The sequence below is a fragment of the Pleurodeles waltl genome, chromosome 12, assembly GCF_031143425.1.
Source record: "Pleurodeles waltl isolate 20211129_DDA chromosome 12, aPleWal1.hap1.20221129, whole genome shotgun sequence".
Lineage (NCBI taxonomy): Eukaryota > Metazoa > Chordata > Amphibia > Caudata > Salamandridae > Pleurodeles > Pleurodeles waltl.
The window spans coordinates 119,913,891-119,919,337 of NC_090451.1; the positions used below are offsets into that span (position 1 = coordinate 119,913,891).

At 43.4% G+C, this 5,447-nt stretch overlaps 1 non-coding gene across 1 annotated transcript; it reads right to left on the reverse strand.

Moving 5' to 3' along the window:
* Positions 1-4,931: 4,931 nt before the first annotated feature.
* TRNAW-CCA (transfer RNA tryptophan (anticodon CCA)) lies at positions 4,932-5,003 on the reverse strand. Its single transcript has one exon. It is a non-coding gene; the product is annotated as a tRNA-Trp (tRNA).
* Positions 5,004-5,447: the final 444 nt, after the last annotated feature.

Here is a 5,447-nt window from a genome sequence, read left to right on the forward strand (position 1 = left end):
TCCTTTGTCCCCATGCTGGGGGACTTCTATGTGCGCTGCCTGGTCTTATGTGGGCTCTGTGAGTTGCTGAGAGCCCCCTCCGACTTCCCCTCCTGGGTAGAGTCCACCAGGTTCCTCCTGGTCCCGGGCAGTGGCATTTTCTGCTAACCGTGAGCTTTGCGTGTGCCAAGGCTTGTTATCGGAATCCAGCAACACAAACCACACTGCAATCATCCATCCGGTGTGGGATATCATCTGCACCAACCAGTAACCGTCATTCACCTTCTTGGGTGCAGTACAGACTGTTGTTCTTCACCACTGGTTCTTCTTTTGCACCTTGATTTGGGTTAGCAGGGGCTCCTGTCCTCCCTGGACTCTTCTGGGCTTTTTGGACTTAGTCCCATTCTTCAACAGGTCTTTAGGTCCAGGAATCCACCCTTTGTGCCTTGAAGTCTCTTCTGGTTCTTGCATTATCTTCTTTCTCGTGTTCTTGTGTGTTCTAGGAACGTTACTGTGATTTACTCCTGCTTTCCTAGGCTCTGAGGTGGGTTCTATTACTTACCTTTGGTGTTTTCTAACACTCCCAGCGCCCCTCTACACATAACACTTTCCTAGGTGGGAAACCGGCATTCGCATTCCATTTTCTTAGTATATGGTTTGTGTTCCCCCAGGCCCATTTCTAACCATTGTGATTTTCACTAATTGCACTGTTTTCTAACTGTTCAGCTATTTCTGCTTACTAGTGTATATAATTGATGTATTACCTCCTAAGGGAGTATAGTCTCTATGGTATTTTTGGCATTTGTATCACTAAAATAAAGTACCTTTATTTTTGTAACACTGAGTATTTTCTTTCATGTGTGTGTGAGTGTGACTACACTGGTATTGCATGAGCTTTGCATGTCTCCTAGATGAGCCTTGGCTACAGCTACCCCTAGAGAGCCTGGCTTCTAGAAACTGCCTACATTTCACTAATAAGGGATAACTGGACCTGGTATAAGGTGTAAGTACCATAGGTACCCACTACAAACCAGGCCAGCCTCCTCCAAACCACTGTACTATATAGGTTACTTTTTACATTTTTCTTGTAATTGGTGACATTGGGTCATCCAGATAACTTGTGTAATGCCCGAATACCAGTCTTTCTCGATTTCCCCTGTTGATGTTTTCCCACTACATTTGATCTTTTATATTTTGATTGAATAAAAGCATGAAACATTCCATTTGCATACTACTTTAATATCATTGTTTATGGGAGTCATGTTGCATTTTATTCAAGGGACCCCTGTTCCTTTAAAGTTAGTTTACTGCTCCATTCTAGAACACTCTACTTACTCCATGACACTACGCCACACCTGTCGACGACACATCATTCTCCTTTATGCCATTAACTTCAAGACATGCTGAATAGTAGTCTTACTAGTGTACAGCATGGCTTACACACATTGGCAAAGGCAATAGAACTTGCATAGGCGAGACCTATTGGCTTTGCCAATGCCTGTTTATAAGGTATGAACTTCAAGGTGACTTGTAATATCCTTATGTACGCAGGGGGCATTTTACCCCATATAATACATGGTCACACCACCAACTTTCCCACAAACCACTTAAAACCTTAGAGCATAGATTCTGTCATTCCAAGCTATTAAAGTAGAGCAGAAGAAAGAAAAGCAACATTCCATTTTTTGCTTTAAACAGCTGCATTAATTATGCTCTGTGACCTGATCTGCCTTTCACCTTGGCTGCTAGCTCTGGCAGAAGGCACTGTAATGTCAGAACTCGACTGTAATAAGCCTATCATGGTCATTTTCTGATGTCTTTTCTTTCTAATCAGTGAATGCCTTTTTCTTTATATGCAGTGACTTGGTGCATCACAAACAGCCGATTCTAAAGAAATTAGTGACTGCAGTTTATACAGAGATGAAAGAATCCATGTTTATATAGCCTGTAACTCCAAGAGCTTCTTCAGTTGAAATGCTTCTAGTTATGACTGATGTGGAGCTGAGCTTCCCAAGATCGCACACAGGAGTAGACGTGTTATTAGAACTATGGTTTCTGAGCACAGTTTACAACTGTTGTACCTAATCGCTTTTGATATCTCCAATGCGGTTCCAATTGGCATGAGGCGAAGGGCATGATGCGTGTGGGGCACAAAGTGTATGTTCTTCCTTTTTACCCTCCTACCTTTATTAGCTTGGTGCATGAAGATGCAAGGTTAATCAACATGTTATTTTCACATTTGAGCTAATGACTTTGTGAATGAAAATAACAATAAAAGATACTTTCAGACTGTGAAAACATGCCTTCCTTTCTCCCTATTTCAATTCCAATATATATGATTGTGTATATTTATCGGAGCCTGCAGTTCGCAAACAACGAGCGATTTGTATAGGGTTGATTGAAAGTCCCCAAGGCTGTCCCTGTCCCCCCCAGAAATGTATTGTCTCCTACGCCCCTGGGTGGGGGCCCTGCTCCTGACGTTAGTTTACAAAAGACCACACGGGACTTGAGAAAACACATTAAAGTGGGGAACAGGAGGGATGCAGAGCGTTTCTCTTCATGTCTGGAAACTTGTAGATGTTATTCTTAAGAAAACGTCAATAAGGGGACCAATCACAGCAACAAAAACGAAACGCCGCATCAATGCAACGAAGCAAGGTGGTCAAACGACAATTGCTGAACCCTGTAAGACCCCCCCCCCACACCATGATTCACCTTAGTATCGAACCGAACCCCCCCCAGCCGCCCACAGCGCCCAAGTCACTAACACAACCTCACCCGAAGCCCAACTCACTGACACAACCTCATGCGAAGCAAATCCAACTCACTGACACAACCTCACGCAAAGCAACCCAACTCACTAACACAACCTCACTCGAAGCAACCCCAACTCACTAACACAACCTCACACGAAGCAACCCCATCTCATTGACACAACCTCACCTGATGCAAGCCAAACTCACTGACAACCTCACCTGAAGCAGGTCCTACTCACTAACACAACCTCACCTAAAGCACAACTCCCTAACATGACCACACCTGAAGCAAGCCCTGACCAGCCCACCCCTGTGGGTGCACTGATATGTGTAGTAACTGACAACACCCTCCAATGGTCACTGCCCCTTAAAACCTAGTGAAAACACATGCACAGCTACAGAGGCACACAACTGTGTTTAGACCTTCTACAACCCCCTCCTGCCTCCCATGAATCAGTGATCTACTCTTCCTCACAGTGGCTTACTCTTCCTGAGACAAACAAGCCCCACATAGTACAGCAAGACTCGTCTTAAGCACATCAGCCGGATTGTGGGTGTCCACAAAGGCATCAAACCTGTGAAGAGTCTCAGACTGAGGACCTGCACCTACACTGCACCACACACCTCCCCCCAGTCCTACTGACTAACAGAGCACCATGTGGTAACCCTGCATTCAGAGGTGGACTCACTGACCCGGTGGCGCATATTCTAAAGTGTTCACAATTTCAATACCTGACTACACCAGTCCAATCCCTAAACACCAACACACAACCTCACAATTAGAAGAACCAGTGAAACGACCGACAGCCTCAGCCGGGCGCGCACTGAATGTGTTCGTCGCTTCCAACAAACTGGGAGCAAAACTGCTCTTTGTCAAAAAGTAATAAGCGGCCAACAAGTTGACAAATGTGTGTTATAATACTGTAACACCACACATAATACAAGTAACAAAACGTGACATAGCAAATGACAACAGATATGTTGGTTCATTTAAATGCTAAGTAGGTTTCGTTCATGCGTCTGCTAAAAGTGCCTTTGAATATAAAATATATAATTGTTCACTTCCATATTCCTGGGTATCTCAGTACCTCAGAGTCTTGATCCCAGCTCTTGATTTTTTGTGTCTTAAATGTTCAGATGTGACAAGTTAAAACCATCTGCTCTGTATATGTGAAGAGCCCGGAGGGGGCTGAGCAGAATGTGTCAGGAAGGAGATTAATGCAGAGCGAGGCCTGCAATATAAAGAGAGAAAGAGAGACTCCAGGAGAAGGAGATGTTATTGCACCCAGAGGGTCCTCTCCAGATGGCCTCACTCCTCCAGTCTGAAGGGTGAAGAGCGTTGTGTACGTGTTTGTGGTCACTCAGTTATTAGTCACTTGAGTGTTTGCGGTCAGTCACGTGAACTACCTCAACGCACCAGTAAAATATGTTAAAGGCTGCAGAAATGTATACATCGGAGGGACGCTCTAAGAATTCTGCAGAAACAATGCATTGTACAATGTGTGCTTTACCGCCGAGATATTTCTGATCAGTGAAATATGCCGTATTTGATTACAGGACTGTCGGAATTCACCAAATAAAAAGGTTTAATAACTCTTTACCTTGCAACACAATAGGGTATCCCTATTACTCTGAAGTTGAAGGCTTCAGATATAATCTGCTAGTTATTCTGACTTCCAGCAGCATTGTCTGATTCTACATTTCATGGTTAGTTTTGTATTTACTTCAGCTGAGGAAAAAGTCATATTTTATTTTCCATTCCTCAACTGGAAAGAATGATGCCCCATGTGCTACAATACAGTGATACCACAGCGCCACCTACTGTCTTTCAACGGAAGTATCCAAATCAGAGTCAAATTATAGATGCGCGGTGGAGTAAAATCGGTGATATTTCCTGTTAATATTCAGAAGTGAGACATACATTTGACTTTCTTGTAGCTCTGTACATTTAACGCACTCGCATTTCTTTCATAAAAGTAAATTTGTGCAGAAACATATAAAAGCTGTATAATTGATGCGTGGCTTCTAAATACACCTAGCGATATATGAGAAACATGTTTGTTCCACTTAAATTCATGTGATCTTGACACGCATTTACGATTACATAAAGGATCGTTTTTAATATATAATCACTTCTTAGATTTAGAAAGTAGTCTGAAAACCCATGGTTGAATTTAAGAATAAAAGGAATGTACATGACCCCGACGTGATTTGAACACGCAACCTTCTGATCTGGAGTCAGACGCGCTACCGTTGCGCCACGAGGTCAGCTGTTTTAAAGTCCTGAAGGATGATTGACAAGTGAGTACGGAGACCAGCGATGACGATGCTAAAATGATTTCTTCTCTTTCGAACCTTCCTGAGGAATTAACGAGATGAAGATACACGAAGCTGCTCCACAGCCGTGACACTCGGGCAAGTTTGCTAGAGGAAACATTTACAATCCGTGCTTCCTTTAGGGCTCACCTGGCTTGAAAGTTACTTCAATCTGCGATGTTATATTTATTACTACACTTTCGTGACACCCATATACTTCCTTTGCTGCAGGCAATACTAGTTTATAGTCCTGTCAGGTGTGACATAGTCTGTGAAAACACATTTCTTGTATCATCACAGCCGCAAGAGCAGACATTTTTCTCGCAAGTCAGCAGAGATCGTATAACCTCCGCGGACAGACTTTTTTAGGGTCGAGCCTGAAATGCGAGACACTGT